A 19,962-nucleotide genomic window follows, 5' to 3' on the forward strand; every position below is an offset into this window, starting at 1 on the left:
AAATTGCATATAATCCAAACTACTACCTGGAACAATTTAATTTAATTTAATTTAATTTAATTTAATTTAATTTAATTTAATTTAATTTAATTTAATTTAATTTAATTTAATTTAATTTAATTTAATGTTTTTCTCAATTAAGTCAATTAATTTAATTCTATTTAATTCTATTTACTTTTGTTTTAGTTTAATTTTAATTTACTTTACTCCTAATTTAATTTAATATAGTTTATTTAACTTTATTTTATTTATTTATTTAATTAATTCAAATACATTTAATTTAATTTTATTTAATTGTATTATTTTTTTACTTCATTCTTAATTTAATTTAATTCAATTTAATTTAATTTTAATATATTTTGCTTTACTTTATTTTATTCATTTTTTAGTTTAATTTAATGTAACTTATTTTATTTTAAATTTAATTTAATCGTATTTTATTTTATTTTATTTTATTTTTATGTAAAGCCATTCAAGATTTATGTTGTCTGGTTATTGAGGTTTTATGAAGTGAAATGATTGCACTTTTACTAATAATTAAATTATTTTTAATATTTGATTGTCAAAGTGCCTGCAGCTCAACTAAATAGAAACGTCGTTTAGATCTTGAATGGTCTGACAATGAGTAAACAAATTCTCCATAAAGGTGTTTTTTTTTTCTAAATGAACGTGTAGCTGATAATAGTCCCGTGCCCTTCATTGTGAGAGATTGCAGTCTTCAAGAATGACTGGAATCTTTACAAGTGAACAGCTGATGATATGTTTGGAGAGGACAAATGGTCTTTAAGGTCATTAGCCTAATTAGTTTGTTGTGTTTTGGAATAGAGACGTTTTTTGACAAGAGCCACTTGTTTAGTTTGGGGTGGGAAATTTGGAATACCTTTTGGGAACAAGCAGTCAGTAAATCACACTCCTGTAAGACCAGCTTTCTATGGATGTGTGTGTGTTTTTTAACATAATTGATGTAGCCACTGCAGGTCTTTTTTTTTTTGTAATACAGTAGGATGTTTTTGCATGACTTTTTAGCCTCATTAATTAATTAATTAATTAATTAAATAATTCATTCATTCATTCTTTTGCCTTCGGCTTAGTACCTTTTCCAATGTAAATGGTTTTTGAGTTTACATGCTTGTGTGTACATAACATTCTGTAATGCATTCAGAAATCGTTTAATGTAATTTGGGGATTTTAGTCTTCACACAGTTTGCTACATTTATAAAACACCCGTGTCTTGAGGTTGTTCTGTATGATGCAATTTTTGTAGCGTGATTTGAATGGATAAGAATCACAGAACTTATCATTCTTCTTAACCACTCAAATATATATAAAAAAATGTAATTAAAATAAAGTAGTGACTGCAGGTTGAAGGAAAATAGTGAAGTAAAATACTGATACATCAGTGTTTCCCAACCCTGTTCCTGAAGGGACACCAACAATACACATTTTCAACCCATTCCTATTCAAACATCCCTGAATCAAATCATCAGGACATTAGAAGAGACTCCAAAACCTGAAATGAATGGGTCAGATAAGGGAGACATCCAAAATATTTATTGTTGGTGTGCCTTTAGGAACAGGGTTGGGAAACACTGCGATACAGCACTAAGATGTATTCAAGTGAAATTAATGACCCATTTCCACTAAGTGGTACAGCACAGTACGGTACGGGTCACCTTTATCAGGCTTGCATTTCCACTGCCAAAAGGGCACCAATGGTTTCGGTGGGCATGGTGTATGACAATGTTTCGCTCGATGTCATTCTCGCTTGAGGAAATTCAAAGTAATGCTGTATGGGTTGTTCACATATCATATGAGAAGCAATTCTTACAGAACTGATGCTTTATACACATAAATACTTGTGTATAAATGTTCATTACTAACTTTTCTATGAACAGGATTTAATTATAACTGCAAATCAATGATTGATGAGTGTAAAATAGCCTACTGTTATGCCTGTGATTATATAAAATAAATAAATGCAACATATATAAACACATACTGACCCTTACAGTCTCTGATATATTACCAATTACAGAAAAACTACACACATCATAGATTTAGTCTTAAAATAAAAGCTTATCGAAGCGTACTATACCACTCGGTGGAAACGGGCCATAAAAATTGAAAGCTACTTAGTAAAGTACAATTCCTGAGAAAATTTGAGTAATTGTAATTTATTATTTTACACCACTGCTCTCCAATGTGTTACACAAGTATAATAATAGCATTTTTTTACTGTAACAAAGGAATGCTGCCAAATGTACCAAAGTAAAAGTTTTTTTCTTCACAAAAAATGTACTTGAATATAAGTACACATCTTTTAAACATACTCTAAAGTACAAGTTATCCAAAAACTGTACTCAAGTAAATGCAATTCATTACTTTGCACCTCTGCACAGTTGGTGTTAATGGATGACGGGTTTGTTATTGTTGTATTTTAGTGGCTCCTGCTGCTTCAAACCTCACTTTTCCCTAATTGTGTTCTCCGAAAAAAATAAATAAAATAAAATAAAAAATCTCAGTTCAATGTCAAACTGAATGCAACTTGCATTTATTTGTTGACCTCAAATAGGATTTAGCACAGTGCTTTCCAAATCTAATAGAATAAAGAACAAGTGTAATTACTTTTGGTACAAGAACACGACATTTTGTTATTAGCACGTATTGAATTTATGATGCATTTCCAAGATATTTCATCCGAGTTATGAATGTTACTTTTTATTAGCGGCCTGCTGAAGGTGAAAGTGAGCTTCATTGTTTTGCAGGTGCCTCTGTGCATGATAAATCCACTGTTTTGGCCGCTGGAATCTCAAATAACGTTACTTTAGACAGGCAGATAATTGGATAATTCAGCATTTCGTGACACTCTGGGCTATTGTTTCTTTTTTTGGTGGATCACTATAGATGTGCATGTTCAGGTTCTCAAGTTATCATGGCTGGAATGCTGTACAGCTCCTGTGGAATAAGTGGACAATCCCATGGGATATTCTAGGATTGTGTTTAACACTTGATGGAGAGTCAGATCTCCATTTGCAGTAGTTTGAAGTCAATAGGTCATTGCAGGGAATTTAGACGTCCATTGTCCTGATTTAGAATGAAACATTCTTGCGTATCTATCTTCTGACTACTGTCTTGTCACAGTAAGGCTGTCATTTATCAAGCGGTCAGTGTCAGAACTGTCTGGACATGCTTGATTTGTAGCCCATATAAGTGATAGTATTAGACATTAGCATTCTGAAAAGCATTTTATTGGACAAGAAAAGAAGTTCTCTGCGGTGTGCAAGTTATTTTGGTCCATGCAGCATTTTGATTAGATGAGCAAATGCATGGAAATGAATGGCCAGCATATCATTGCATATTTGTCTTTTGACACAATAAACCAATTAATTTTTTTCTGAGCTCCTATATATGGAATAAAAGATGTTGTCATTTCATTTATTTATTTATTTGTTTTTTTTTTGCTGGGGTATATTGATTTAAATAAATTTTTGTGGCACCCCAGACATATATTTTTCACCCCATTTTTGTTATGCTTATTTATTTATTTATTTATTTATTTATTTATTTATTTATTTATTTATTTACCTATTTTTAAAATAATCATCATCATCATCATCATCATCATCATCCTCCTCCTCCTCCTCCTCCTCCTCCTCCTCCTTCTTCTTCTTTTTCTATAACTATTATTTCTATTATTATTATTTGTTTTTTAAAACTACATTTAATGGTTAAATATTTTAGCAGTGAAAACAGTTAAAATAAAAATAAATAAAAAATAAAGCTGCAGTTTAAAGGTGCAAAAGGAGATCTTTGAAAATGCTAACGTTAGCCTGATGGCACTGAAAGCAGCACCCCCTCAACGCATGACTGTGCACTAAACAACATCATTACAATATATTGCGTAACATTCACCAGAGAGAAAAGGTATAGTACATTAAATAAATACAATACCTAGCATTAAAAAGAATGTAGATTGTTGACGTTTGCCTGCTATTCTAATATTCTTATATCCTATATATTTTCTGCGCTAACAATGTGTGCGGAGATATGCAGTTACATATTTTGAAAGGCAGGTTCGAAAGCCTTTTGTAATGTTCGCAGCGATTTGTTTTGATTGGATGAACATTTATTTTGTTCCTACACCTTTCACAGAGTATTTATTTACAAATAATACATTTAGAACACTTAATTTAATGATTGCTATTGTGGATGTGAAGAGACTTTCGTAACAAAACCAGCATAACCAAAACAGTTTCTAAAGACAATCAACTAGTTCACCTTTAACATAAATGTTTAAAGGCACAGTATGTTATTTTTGCCTCTAGAAGGAGCGTATTCACAACAAACACAGGCATAGTTTGTTGATGCTGGGACTGAGTTTGGAATCATGGGAGTAAGATTTGAACATTCTCTGAAACATTCGGGGTAATGCAAGTACATAATACAGCAAAATAGATAACATGGTTGTAGTGAATTAGGGAAATTTTTGTAAAAATTACTTAAATTAACAAATAATTTAGAAACTGTTTTTTTACATAGAGTATTGTGGAACTATTTCACTTTATAACACTTTATGCAATTTGGGAACAAACGTTGGGTCAACTTATTAGGATGACTCTAAAATTCATGTGGGTTCTTTCAGACAATAATTTTTATTGCATTTCTATGGCTAAAGTCAAGTTTTCTTGCGTATTTGTCTTTGGACACAATGAACCACTCAGTCTGGACACACTCATAATTGGCCTCTGAGCTCACCAGGTTTGGACTAAGAGACACTAAACTTCCACTTTTAATTACATGTTTTTTTTTTTTTTTTCATTTTGCTAGAGTTTGTAGTCTGGAATCAATTATTCTTGCGTTTTTATCTTCTGGACATTGTCTCGCCGTTGATTGGTCAGCTTGGTAGTGTTGATAAGTATTGGCAGGGCTGAGAGCCATGGGAGAGCAGCAAGCCTGTTGTAGCGAGTGTTTACAACTGTCGAGTCCCATGGAGGAGCTCCTGATGGAAACTTTTTATAATGTGTTTACCTTATATTCAAAGTTGACCACCGGTTCCTGGCTCTGAATGAGGAAGTTTTAGCTACTTGTACATTAAGGTAGCATTCAGAAAAACCAAACACCTGCGAAAAAGTCGACACAGAGGAACATAAAAAGCAACTCTCAGCTAGTATGCAGTATAAATGCATGACTATGTGCAATGCATGTGTCGTGGGTCACAGCGATCACTTGACGCAGAAGTATAAATAAGCTTTAAGAATAAAAGCCATTAAAGCAAAACAAGAGTGTAAGCAATTGTTAATTAGATATGAGCTTGACTCATTATGAAGACAGCAGAGCTTTATGCTACAGTTGACCACTTCTAGTTTTTCTAGTTTCTTCTAGTGGAAAGAAGCAGCTCTGTTTTATCATACTAAAATATGAATGTATTCTGTCATAATGCTACTTTGTACAGTTTATAAACACACAAAGCATTAATTAAAGCATTTTTGGTCTATTCCAAACCAGAAATTGAGGATATTTGATGTCATTGGTGTGACCACACAGTACACAGTCCATGTCACCAGTTAAAAATTAGCTTATTTCTTTGTATTTGAACTTGCTTTAAAACATTTGGGGTAATGCAAGTACATAATTCAGCAAAATAGATAACATCGTTCTAGTGATTTTGGAAAATTTTTGTAAGAATTACTTCAATTAAAATTGGTCCCACTTTATATTGTGGCCTAAATTAATATGTACTTACACAGGAATTATTAGTTTGTTACAATGTTATTATTGTGTAAATACATGTATTTACTGTGTACTTATGCTTGATTGAATTCCTGTATTTAATTACATCTGTAATTAACTTCTGTATATACATTTGTAAATACACTGTTAACCATCCCTTACACCTCAACCCATACTTAATCCTACCTATACCACCAAACCTGTCCGTAACCCAACCCCTATCCCAACTCAAGAGCACCACAAGTGTTCTCAAATACATTATAAACACAGTAAGTACATTGTATTTATATTGTTGATGCAAGTACATATTAGTTAAGGCCACTTAATATAAAGTGGGACCAACCTTTTTTTACATAGAGTATTGTGTAGCTATTTCACTTCATAACACTTTATGTACTTTAGGGACAAACTTTGGGTCAACTTTTTAGGATGACTCTAAAGTTATATGTGGGTTTTTTCAGACAATTATTTTTCTTGCATTTCCATGACTAAAGTCATATATTCTTGCATATTTGTCTTTGGTCACAATGAACCACTCAGTCTGGACACGCTCATAATTGGCCTCGGAGCTCAATAGATATGGACTAAGAGACACTAAACTTCCACTTTTAATTACATGGGACTTTTTGAGTTTTATTTTGCTGGCGTTTGTAGTCTGGAATCAATTATTCTTGCGTTTTTATCTTCTGGCCATTCTCTCGCTGCTCATTAATCATTGTTCACTGTCAAAACAGTCTGGACACACTTAATTTGTTGTCCATATTAGCACTTGATCTGGTTTAAAAACTTTTTCGAATGTTTGCTTTGAGACTTCAATGAAAGTGATGCTTCTGTGAAAGTTTGTGGTGGTAATTAGTCTATTATTTACTATTTGTGCTGTCATTAAACACAAGATTAAGTAAGTGCTAAGTTCTGTAGAACGATTATAATGCATTTCTGTCTGAGCTGATTTTTACAGATTGTTTCTCACTCTTTTCACTTAATTCTCCCTCTAAGGCTCTATAATAAGTTTGACCTCTTTTTTTGATATAATTAGTTTTCTGTTGATATTTTTAATAGCTCACACTATCACAGCAAAAGGCATTGTATTATTTTCCAAGTCATTTCAGTCATTTTTTAAATAGCAATTCCTTCGAATGCATCCATATATGACAGCATCTTTTCCATCACAAAAACTCAGTTGTCAAATTTTCTTTGAAAACAACATTTATTGAATTCTTCCTAGACTGTGGGTGCATCTGAAATTGCATAAAGTCTACCGGAGGTTTGAACTTACTTTACAACTGTTAATTTATAGTATGATTGATTTGTAAGAATGGGATTCAGACGTATTACAGCTGCCATGTTGTCATTATCATATGACCAACCTGCTTCATTCATGTCACTTCACTTTCAATTATAAATCCTTTTCTGTGTCCTCATGGGATAGTAAAGTGTCTATCAAATGTTGCTTGAAGTAGTATGTCAGGATACTTTTTTCCTATTGTTTTTGAAAGCTATTTAGAAATACTCCTCGGCTCACTTGTTGTTTTTGTTCGATGATATATGACCTAAAATAAAAACCAATTTAATGAAGATGATTAATTGAAGAATTTACATCAGTTTTAATTATTGAACGATTATTTTATTTAGGTTTTGTGGTAAAACACCTTATTGTATTGTTATTGCTTGATATTTGTCTGTGAACTTTGGACTTGTGCTTGTCTTGCACCATTTTCTGAAAGTGCTAAAAGAAAGTATATATATTCTTTATATATACGTTTATACCGATGACTCTGTTTGTTTGCTAATGCTAGTTTTAGACACCATGGTTGCGTTCAGGATGTGCATCAGAGTTTGAGATATGTTTGTAGGATTCTTTTCTTCTCTATATGCACCAGGCACTTTTTTTATGAACAATTCATGTTTCTAGGAAAATATTGTGTATTTCTGAGTGTCTCAGCTGCCCTGTTCACCCTACTTACACCTTAACTGTTAATGTGTACCATTTAAAGCAGATTTGGATGTTAAAGGGCACCTAGGTTATCCCTTTTTCATATTATATATAAGTCTTTTGTGTCTCCAGAATGTGTCTGTAAAGTTTCAGCTCAAAACACCCATCAGATATTTTTATTATAGCTTTGATAAGTTTCTATTTTATACCTTTTAGCATCAGGTAACTGTTTTGTTGTACTGTGCCTTTAAGGCTAGTCCTCCCCGTCCACCATTTCTACGGGCCTTTCAGCGGGCTTTAATCTCCCCACCTCGGCTGCCTCAGACAACAGACAGACATAAGGGAAGAAGATTGCACGTAGCGTTTGTGAGAAATACTACAGTAAGAACTTTACCAATGAGTATTTGATGCATTTGTTGTGGAGTTGCAACTATGAGTCACACACAATGTCGTTACAAAGTTCACGTGCACACACACAGACAGCGTGGACACGCGCACACAGACAGCACGCGTGCTTAGTTTTGCACTCTTTTTGCACGCAAATGTGACAGGATACAGGCTAATCTCCACTGCTGTATGGATGCCTATTATGTACAAAATAAACCTTATTTAACATCCACAAACCGGAATTGAAGCGTCTGCTTTTATGATTGTTCTAACATGCGACTGTGGTGATGAAGTAAAGCTGAAGTGAATCGCTGTAATTTATTACAGACATGCACTGTTTTAAAACGTGTTAAACTTGTAAACATTTGATGATGATTGATGATCCTAGCGAACTGATCAGATCTTTTATTCCTGGTTGCTTTGGGCACGTCCTGTCTTGTTGATATGATTATACACGTGACTACTGGGACATGTTAATACGCAGCTGTCAATTAATTTGGTGGGTGGGGGGACCGCACTCCTACGTCAAATTGCGGTTGGTCTGAAAACCGATCCAATTGGTACACCGTTTTTATGTTGTTAAATTGAAAAAAAAAAAAAAAAGGACGGGTGTGTTTATATCACCCCAATATGACGGTCTACACTATACTTACACGTGTCTTCTCCAAACAGCTTGAAAAGTAGATGCTTGCTGTCATGACAGCAATAAGATCCAATGGACAGCCAATCGCTTTCACTTCAAAATGGTGGAATCCGAGGCTGTTGCTGGGTGCTGCTGATGCAATGGAACGTTCTATTGAGTGTTGCCTCTTGGTGATTCTAAGCTCTTTGCTGTGGCTCCCAACATTGCAGATCCTGCAATGCGACTATTATGGATGCACACATTGCATAGCGATGTTGAAGCGATATATTGTGCAGCCCTAATTTGAACCAATTTAAGGAAGTTATGAAACATTCTTTCAAAAAGATTACAAAAAATAAAAAACTTGCATCAAAAAAATTGAGAACCTGCTGATTTTTATTATATGGATTCTTTGTGAATAAAATAAAATAAAATCTTGTCTACATAAGCCTATTGTGTGGATTTGCCACATTTACATTAAACTCACAATACAAAAGCCCACAAGGAGCTAAACCTCATGTTTCTGATTTTATTCTTAAGCCAAAAAGGCTCATTTCCAGCACCTCGAGAAAAACCTGACCCACATTTCTGCTATGTGGGGATTCATGGATGTTGGAAAGTGAAAATGCATTACAGATAAACGGAGCACATGTATTCACGGCTGGCGTCTCCCGCTGACTTGGTTCTGTTATTGCTTCCTCAAAGAGAAACATTTGAATATCATAGACAAGCAAGCTGCTATCAAACGGCCATTGGGGGCTTTGTGTTGGCAATGTAATTTGTCAACGACACACCATTCTTGGTGGTGTTTTTTTTTTTTTTTTTTTTTTTTTGAAGAAAATAAATGCAAAGTCGTGGAGGCAGGGAGGACGGCAGGATGTATGCATGTGTAACCCGCACGATATAGAAACCAAGGAGATTACAATATTATACTATCAACTTTGGACCAAGTTATCAGAAGTTAAGTTCGCTCTGGAGCCAACTTTGCAGCAAGACAAGGGAAATAATGACACAAGACAGGAATTTTTGTATCAAAATATATATGATTTATATTGTAAATATTAGTGAAAAATGAAATAAATTAAATAAAATAACAAACTAATTATTCTCAAATTTGGACTTTGAAATGTATATTTCCCCAAATATAAAGTAATAAAATAAAATAAAGGCTTTTCACACTATGTCATGTGTTTTCTTCACAAAAACAAAATGTAAAAGGTAAATATAAACAATTTCAGCACTCCTCAGGTAAGTAAGACCATAGTAATAATTGAAACACTTCAATTAGGAAAATAACGGCTAGAAAATTGAACCCAGAAAATAATTTCTTGTCAGATACCAAAGTGATTCGGCAAAATGATTCACTAGTCCATCAAACAAATATGATTGATCACCTGTTTGGTTGTGAAATGTTCAAGTTCAGTTTAATAAACTCAAATGTTTATAATGCACCCGTTGCAGTGTTTTGTTTTAACACTGATTAGTAGTTCAGTTCCAGAAAAATAGAACTAAATATGACTCTGGCTTCCAGTCGTTCCTGTGTCCGATAGACGATGGAAAATATAAACTCAAATTTCCTACCAATCAGATGAATTGGGCAACACGAAATATTGGTTCCATAAAACCGGGCGGCTCGCCAGTTTCCACCAACAGCGAATGTCCTCCAAGATGGCAGAAACAAGAATACTTTGGACTTCTAGAACTCCACACTCCAAATGTCAGGTGTCAGGATCACGAACAGAGGAGATGGAAAAACAAAAACAGAGGAAAAGAACACACAAAAAAAAAAAACCCAACCTTGAAAAGACAAGGTGGAAAGGCACCATTAATTTCCATTCACCTTTCAACAATGAATATAAATCAGTGCATACAATCAGTTCTCACATAAACTTAACCAATTTAAATAAAATAGGATAATTGTACAATAAAGTATCAACTCTCATATTAAACCACATTATCTTCACTACAATTGAAATTTCGTATTTGTATATAGCTATTAAACTGAAAAAAACATCTTAATAGATGCACTCACATTCTGTTAGCATGCTAGTTTAAGCACACGGTTAGCAAAACACATGTGAGCCATTTGCACATGCTAAAAGAGCACATGGACAACTACAGATGTCCGTTTGTAACACTAATACACTTCCCAAAAACATTTAAACAGCAGATTTGCTCTTAATCCACACTTAGATTCACATTAATGTGCATTTTAACCATTTAACATACATTCAGACTATATTTATGAACCATTTACACCATAAATGACTTATAACAATCACTTTTAGTGAAATACAATAATACAAAATTCACTCACCAAGAAATATAGTAGTTATAGTTGAAGGAAAAATCACTTATGAACCAAAAAAAAAATACAGCCTAATCAGATCTGTGCTTCAGACGATTCCTGTCCTTGGTCCAAACGCGATTGGGGGTTTGAGTACGGACAATAGTATATTACAACAACTAAATCAAGTTTCAACTGCTTGTTTTACTTCTAATTTCTCAAATTTTACAGCTATACACGACGCGGGCCGCAAGCTCGCTTCAGCTGTTCACGTTTCTCTCGTTTCACTCCTCTCTCACGCTGTGATTCTGCCTCTCTCTCAACTCAACGCGCGCAGATGACGTCATTCCGGGAGGCGGAGCTAGTATTTTTTTCACTCGCAGTTAAATAGATGCATTTAATTTTATCTGTATTCTACGATTATATAATGTTTTTTTTTTTCTTTTTGATAACATTGTGACTATTACAAAATACAAATAAAATTATTTTACATGTACTCCAGTTATTGTTCTTATTTATTTATTCGGTTAAAGGGCTTGATAAGGACTACAGTAACCTGGGTTACACCCTCCCCTCTCGAAAACATGCAAGTCCCTTTGCATTGCACAGCAAACAGTATTCACAGATGACGCACTGGAGCAACAACTGACTTCTCTAAAGAAGAACAGAGAGCTGTATCAAGGCCTTGTAACAAAGACTGTATAACTAAGGTAAGTGGATTCCCTAACTGGGGATATTCAAACTTCTTGGGAGGCCGTCGCTCCCTCTGTGATCGTCTGAGTAAAATATCATCTGGTTCATTACAAGTGGGTTGCTCATTCTGCAAAATTTCAGTATGTCCCACATTGCTGGGTATCAGATTTTGTTCAGTTTCCCACTCAAAACTATCTAGCACATTCTTGGCTGTTTGATCAGGGGACTCACTCCAAAGCTCTGAGGATTGCTCTGACTCTGAGTTTTTCTCAGTCAGGACAATTGGCACAGTGTCACTTGACTCAAGTGCATTGGAATTTTTTTCTACTTCAATTAACTCATTTGTTTCTTTTTCCACAGGTTCCACACCAGGTAAGTGTTTCTTTGCAGGTTCTTCTGGATTACTTACTACAGATTCCGGAACAGACACGTCTTCCACAGCAGGATCGAGGACTGTTAAGCTAACACCAGACTCCCCAACTGGTATGTACTCAGGACCAACAATAATTTGAGTTTCAAAACTTAATGTTCCTTCAGGCACATTACTGACGATGTGTTCCTCCTCAGATTCTGAGTTTTCGGAAATCAAGTCTGATTCCTGCATCTCATTGTTAAGGGAAAATCTGGTTAGAGGCTTCCTGGCTGGTTTCTGTTTTGGTGGTCCTACAAGCTTATTTGATTGCAAAAATCCACAGGGTAACAAGAGGTCACGGTGTAAAGTTCGTAACGGACCATCCTTTCCTTCTGGTTTTACAGTATACACCGGTAGGTTATGTGCTTTCTTGACAACAACATGAACATTTTGCTCCCATTTGTCAGCTAATTTATGTTTGCCTCGCAAACGCACATTCCTCACTAGAACTCGGTCACCTTCTTCCAGAGTTAAGGCAACTACATGCTTGTCAAACCTTTGCTTGTTACGTTCAGCAATCTTTCCAGCATTTTTGGTAGCCATCTCGTAACTTTCACGTAAACGATTCTTCAAGTTTTCCACATACTGTGAGTGAGACTTGTTGGGAGTGTCCACTGGCAACCCGAATGCCAAGTCAACAGGAAGACGAGGTTGTCGCCCAAACATGAGCTCGTAGGGAGTATATCCAGTTGTGTCATGCCTGGTGCAATTATAGGCATGCACTAGGGGTTTTACATACTCCTTCCACCTAGATTTCCTCTCATTTTCCAGTGTTCCAAGCATTTGGAGCAGTGTACGATTAAATCGTTCCACTGGATTCCCCCTAGGGTGGTATGGGGTTGTTCTGACCTTGTGTATTCCTGCAACCTTACACAGCTCCTTGACAGTACGTGACTCAAAGTCGGCTCCTTGGTCACTATGCAGCTTCTCGGGAAACCCATAGTGTATTAAGAAGTGGTCCCAAAGACTTTTTGCAACTGTTTGGGCAGTTTGGTTTCGAGTAGGTATGGCCATAGCATACTTTGTAAAATGGTCAGTGATGACCAGAATGTTCTTAGTGTTGCTTTGGTCCGGCTCTAAGGATAGGAAATCAATGCACACCAACTCAAGGGGCCTACTTGTTTGAATATTAACCAAAGGAGCTGCTTTTTCAGGAGGTGTTTTCCGCCGAACACAGCGTTCACAGGTTTTTACCTTCTGTACCACTGCATGAGACATTTTCGGCCAAAAGAATCTTGTCCTCACAAGATCCAGTGTTCGTTCAATACCAAGATGACCCATGTCATCATGGAGACTCTGTAATACGGTGTTTCTAAGTGAGGTAGGTAAAGCCAACTGGTATGATGAAGCTCCGTGTTCCTGCCTCTTTCTGTACAGAACATTACTCCTCAACTCAAGACGCTTCCATTCCTTTAACCATAAGCTCACAGCAGAAGATATTTCCTTTAACTTACAAGGCTTAACCCCACTTTCTACTCTTTCAATGACAATTTTCAACTCTGGATCCTTTCTCTGCAACTCTGCCAAAGCAGCTTGTGAGAGATGAGGGAGACTTGGGAGACCATGTTCATCCTCATGCTGGAACTCGTATGGAAGGACATCCACACAGTGGGTAAGAGACTCAACCAAAGTAATCGAAGGGATACAACGGAGTCCTTGGGGTAACCCAACTACTTGATGCTTTTCGCAGATCGCTTTCACTACTTCTGCCATCACAACAGGTGACTCATCTTCTGACTCCATAAGATGGTGCAAAGTGAATTGCCTAATCCTTTCCCTCTCTTTTAGTGAGGTTAGGTCATCCACAAGCTCACCATGTGGCCTTCGAGAGAGACCATCTGCATCTTGGTTTTGACTCCCTGCCCTGTACTGCAGCTTAAAATTATAAGTCGATAGACTGGACAACCAGCGGTAACTGGTAGCGTCAAGTTTTGCCGAAGTTAATATATATGTTAGAGGGTTGCTATCTGTCACAACAGTAAATTCTGCACCGTAAAGGTAGTCATTAAACTTGGAAGTTACAGCCCATTTTAGCGCTAAAAATTCAAGTTTATGTGCAGGGTACCTGCTCTCACCTTTAGTCAACCCTCTACTAGCATAAGCTATGACTCGCAGCTGCCCCTCTTGTTCTTGGTACAAAGCTGCACCGAGCCCGGTGGTACTTGCATCGGTGTGTAGCACATAGGGATGTTTGGGGTTTGCAAAGCCCAATATAGGTGCAGATGTGAGATTGTCGATTATGGAGTCAAATGCATCCTGACAGTCTGTAGTCCATCGAGTGTCAAATTCCGCTTTGGGATTGAAATATTTACAGTCTTTCTGCTTCGTGTTACAACTCTTTCTAAGAGGAGGATATCCTGCAGTAAGGTCAGTTAACGGTTTAACTATCTTTGAAAAGTCACGCACAAACCTCCTGTAATATCCAGCGAAGCCCAAAAAGGACCTTAGCTCTTTTAGGTTTCTTGGCCTTGGCCAGGTCTTTAAAGCTTCTACCTTTGCAGGGTCTGTTTCCACCCCATTGTGCGAAACAATGTGGCCAAGGTACTTCACTGAGGTTTGGAAGAACCGGCACTTCTCAGGTGACAATTTCAATCCATACTCCTTAAGTCGGTTTAGGACTTGCAACAACCGGGACTCATGTTCCTCTAAAGTATCAGAAAAAACAATGAGGTCATCAATAAAGACAAGGACTTGCTTCCGATTTAGATCTCCCATGCACCGTTCCATAATCCTTTGAAAGGTGCTAGGGGCATTTGTAATTCCCTGCGGCATACGGTTGAACTCCCAGAAGCCAAGTGGACAGACAAATGCAGTCTTGGCCTTATCAACTTCCTCCATCTCTATTTGATAAAACCCAGACTTCAGATCGAGCACAGAAAACCATTTTGAGCCCGTCAGTGTGGAGAAAGCTTCCTCTAAATTTGGTAACGCATAGGCGTCTTTTATTGTCTGTGCATTTAGCTTCCGGAAGTCAACACATAGCCGCACTGAGCCATCCTTTTTCCGGACAACAACTATGGGTGAAGCAAATGGAGAATCAGACTCCCGGATAACACCAGTAACTAGCAACTCTTGGAGGTGCCTCCTCACAGCATCTATGTCTTGGGGATGTATGGGCCTGGCCCTTTGTTTGAATGGTGTCTCGTCGTTTAACTTTATTTGGTGCTTGACCTTCTTTGTGTGACCAAAATCCAAATCATGCAGGGAGAAAACTTCCGGCATAGAGTTTAACAGTTTTGTTATCCTTTCTTTCCAGGTCGTGGGCAGAGAGTCGCCAAAGTCAAATGTTAAGTTGGCACAGGTGGGTATTGACTCTTCAGCTTTAGCATCTGAACTCTGATGATGCTGGTTCAGGACACTTTGAATAGCATGAATCTCGGCTAACATGACTTTAGGAGGAACTGCTATGTCAGTTTGCGTGGTATTTCTTAACAGAACTGACAGCTTGGAAAGACGTTTATTCGGTAATGTGTGCAAGCAACTAGCAATAAGAAGACCATTGGGCAAAGGAACGGAGGGTGGTTCGAGTGTTACCAGTTTTTCTGTGTGGGGACCATTAAAATGGGCTTGACCCTCTAACACCACCATTCCTCCTGCAGGTACTATCTCAGGGGAGTTTCCCTTGAATTTTACATAACCAAGGGTTTCACTGCCGGCCTGCCTCCATCTAGCTTCCAACACTTTAAGCACAGCTTGATAGCCAGGAAAACTAGACTTGACATCAGCTGCACAATCTTGAGCACATTTACCATAAAGCACATCTAACGAGTTTGTTCCAACTAAAATTTGGGAAAAACTGGTTAAATCTGGAACAACTAAAGCCAATGTAGGAACCTCAACCTCTGCCCCGATGAATTCTTTGGGGAATTTCAAGGTAAGTTCGATGTAACCTAAATATGGCACAGCCTGTCCATTAGCTCCTTCTACCTCCAGTAGATTTTTCAAGGGCTCCAAAGGGAAATCAGATAAATGTGCTTTGTAAAACGAATGGGGTATTGTGGTGACCTGCGACCCCGTGTCTAAAAGGCAGTTTACCTCCATCCCCCCAATGGTGACTTGGGCTGTACATTTGGTTCCTACCAGACCTTTGGGTAAATGTTTGAAAGACACAGTGGTTTGACTGAGCTCGGGTATCTGTTTATAACATCCAGGGCGGCTATTATAAAGTTTGGCCTCCATATGCCCCGCTATAGAGACCTCACCTAGTTTAAAAACTGGGCGGGTCTTCCATGTAGCATATCCCACTGATGCTGCTGCTCTCTCAGCTTGAGCCGCTTTTCCTCAACTTTTGGAGGATTTGCAGGGTTTTCACAGTTGACTGCCAAATGCCCATCATCTCCGCATCGAAAACAGTACCCTGGCCTAGGTCTGTTAGTTCTTAAAGGCTCTTTCTTGAGAGCTCTGCCAATTTCAGTTTCAGGGGATCTCTGCATATGAGGAGCTTGATATGCTTTCTGTACAATACCTTGTGCTTGTAGCTCTGCTACCTGTCGCTGCAATCTGGCAATTTCTGATTGCTCTGGATTGTTCCCTTTTAGTCCCTCAGCAACAGATGCTTTTACAGCAGCCACCTGAACGCAAAGGTCTTCAACAGTCCTCTTTAAAGCAACTAACTCAGCCCTTTCTGATTGACCTTTAATACTCTTTTTATCAGGAGACTGTTTTAAAGTGGCGACTTGAGCTTGAATTTCTGCGACTTGTTTCTTTAAAGATCCTGCTTCGGAACTATAAGGGCTAGACACGTCGCATGCACAAGCTGACACTTGGTTTGAGATAGCTCGTGTCTTTGGGTAAACATTTGCTGGCTTTGTCATCCCAAAGTGTTTCCTCATACGCTCCTCCTTAGAAGCATTTTTGTCTTCCTGAGTTCGAATTAGTATGGTTAATTCAGCAAAGGTAAGTAACTGGCCCTCTTTTTTCTCAAGCTGAAGATCAACAATGAGGCGGCTATCCCAGCACCCTCTACAGAACTGTTTTAAAAGATAACGGTCACGTTCACTCTCTTTTATACCACCTCGCCTGATTACTGCGCTTAACAGGACTTGAAGGCGATGGAGATAGTCGGATGATTTTTCATTTTGATTCTGAAAAGTACCCATTAGTTTTGCTAACAGTTCGTCTCCATCTTCAACAGAACCATAAACGGACTCCAGCAACTCAAGATAGACAGCAGGAAGGGCTGGGGGACGCACATGTTTAACTACATCTGCGGCTGGAGGTAAGAGACTGTCCAGGATTTTACGTGTTCTATGCAGGTCTGAAATAGATGGGTCATTAAGCAAATAGTCAACACTGGCACGCCAGGTGTCATAATCAGGTTCGTTAGGGGGGCGGGGACTCTTCCCTGAAAAGACCCTAAGACGAATGGATGTCTGCTGAGACATCATTGCATCACTCGTTTTTACTACATGCTCAACTACCATTCTTTGAACCTGGGGATCGCCCATTATGTTTGTCGAAGAGGAAGGAAAAACTGTTGTAAGGTTATCATCAGCGGTAGTTTCGGGTGAAGGCGGGGACACATAAATGATTCTATTCTTGGTTGGGTTTTTGGATTCGGAATCTTGGGGGTCTATCTCTGCTACATTAGGTGACTCAGAAATCAGAGTGTTATCTCTAGACTGTGTGTCAGCAACCTCTATCTTTTGAGATTCTGCTAGAGTTTGGTCTACTGAATGAGTTTCTTTAAGTTTCTCTAACTCCTCCTGCAACACGGTTTGGAAAGGCCTTCCACTCTCTTTGGCTATGGCCTTCAATTGCTCAAGGTACCCTTCAGTGGCAGTGCTAACGACAGGTGGGTCACACACAGCGGCTAAAGCGCGTACCCGAAAGGTAATGCTTGGATCAGAAAGACTTCCCAAAGTCAGGGGCAAATAGGGATGCAAAGTTTGAAACGCAGAGTTTTCATTAAACTCCACAATCAGCAGCTTGTGAAAGTCTGATGCTGGGTCATCAATTATCACGTTGCGACGGATAGAGCCGTATCTCAGCAAATATGCTTCCAGCTCATTATCTAACTCAGTTAACGTTAGACCGCTTACTATGAGAGAGTTCGCTACAGTTATATTTTCTCGTCTTACGACATCCATTATGACAGCTCAAATTTTTAAAACGGTTTGCTACTGATACAATTCCCTTTTTCTTGTCGTTTGACACCCTTGCTGCAATAATTAGACTCCTGGCTGGCTCGCCAACTTTACTGTAACCCGCACGATATAGAAACCAAGGAGATTACAATATTATACTATCAACTTTGGACCAAGTTATCAGAAGTTAAGTTCGCTCTGGAGCCAACTTTGCAGCAAGACAAGGGAAATAATGACACAAGACAGGAATTTTTGTATCAAAATATATATGATTTATATTGTAAATATTAGTGAAAAATGAAATAAATTAAATAAAATAACAAACTAATTATTCTCAAATTTGGACTTTGAAATGTATATTTCCCCAAATATAAAGTAATAAAATAAAATAAAGGCTTTTCACACTATGTCATGTGTTTTCTTCACAAAAACAAAATGTAAAAGGTAAATATAAACAATTTCAGCACTCCTCAGGTAAGTAAGACCATAGTAATAATTGAAACACTTCAATTAGGAAAATAACGGCTAGAAAATTGAACCCAGAAAATAATTTCTTGTCAGATACCAAAGTGATTCGGCAAAATGATTCACTAGTCCATCAAACAAATATGATTGATCACCTGTTTGGTTGTGAAATGTTCAAGTTCAGTTTAATAAACTCAAATGTTTATAATGCACCCGTTGCAGTGTTTTGTTTTAACACTGATTAGTAGTTCAGTTCCAGAAAAATAGAACTAAATATGACTCTGGCTTCCAGTCGTTCCTGTGTCCGATAGACGATGGAAAATATAAACTCAAATTTCCTACCAATCAGATGAATTGGGCAACACGAAATATTGGTTCCATAAAACCGGGCGGCTCGCCAGTTTCCACCAACAGCGAATGTCCTCCAAGATGGCAGAAACAAGAATACTTTGGACTTCTAGAACTCCACACTCCAAATGTCAGGTGTCAGGATCACGAACAGAGGAGATGGAAAAACAAAAACAGAGGAAAAGAACACACAAAAAAAAAAAACCCAACCTTGAAAAGACAAGGTGGAAAGGCACCATTAATTTCCATTCACCTTTCAACAATGAATATAAATCAGTGCATACAATCAGTTCTCACATAAACTTAACCAATTTAAATAAAATAGGATAATTGTACAATAAAGTATCAACTCTCATATTAAACCACATTATCTTCACTACAATTGAAATTTCGTATTTGTATATAGCTATTAAACTGAAAAAAACATCTTAATAGATGCACTCACATTCTGTTAGCATGCTAGTTTAAGCACACGGTTAGCAAAACACATGTGAGCCATTTGCACATGCTAAAAGAGCACATGGACAACTACAGATGTCCGTTTGTAACACTAATACACTTCCCAAAAACATTTAAACAGCAGATTTGCTCTTAATCCACACTTAGATTCACATTAATGTGCATTTTAACCATTTAACATACATTCAGACTATATTTATGAACCATTTACACCATAAATGACTTATAACAATCACTTTTAGTGAAATACAATAATACAAAATTCACTCACCAAGAAATATAGTAGTTATAGTTGAAGGAAAAATCACTTATGAACCAAAAAAAAAATACAGCCTAATCAGATCTGTGCTTCAGACGATTCCTGTCCTTGGTCCAAACGCGATTGGGGGTTTGAGTACGGACAATAGTATATTACAACAACTAAATCAAGTTTCAACTGCTTGTTTTACTTCTAATTTCTCAAATTTTACAGCTATACACGACGCGGGCCGCAAGCTCGCTTCAGCTGTTCACGTTTCTCTCGTTTCACTCCTCTCTCAC

The 19,962-nt window shown here is 37.3% G+C and overlaps 1 protein-coding gene and 2 long non-coding RNA genes across 6 annotated transcripts in view; 2 read left to right on the top strand and 1 right to left on the bottom strand.

The window, feature by feature from the left end:
- col19a1 (collagen, type XIX, alpha 1) overlaps nt 1-19,962 on the top strand; it is a 306,597-nt gene that overhangs the window by 44,695 nt on the left and 241,940 nt on the right.
- On the top strand, nt 646-1,857 carry LOC147834267 (uncharacterized). Its single transcript, XR_015506273.1, has 2 exons — nt 646-1,361; nt 1,578-1,857. It is a non-coding gene; the product is annotated as an uncharacterized LOC147834267 (long non-coding RNA).
- Nucleotides 4,067-8,637, bottom strand: LOC147834268 (uncharacterized). The gene is made up of 3 exons (XR_015506272.1): nt 8,179-8,637; nt 6,053-7,503; nt 4,067-5,709 (listed from the first exon to the last, which is right to left on the bottom strand). It is a non-coding gene; the product is annotated as an uncharacterized LOC147834268 (long non-coding RNA).

The sequence above is a fragment of the Danio rerio genome, chromosome 13, assembly GCF_052040795.2.
Source record: "Danio rerio strain M-AB ecotype USA chromosome 13, GRCz13ab, whole genome shotgun sequence".
NCBI classification, from domain to species: Eukaryota; Metazoa; Chordata; class Actinopteri; order Cypriniformes; family Danionidae; genus Danio; species Danio rerio.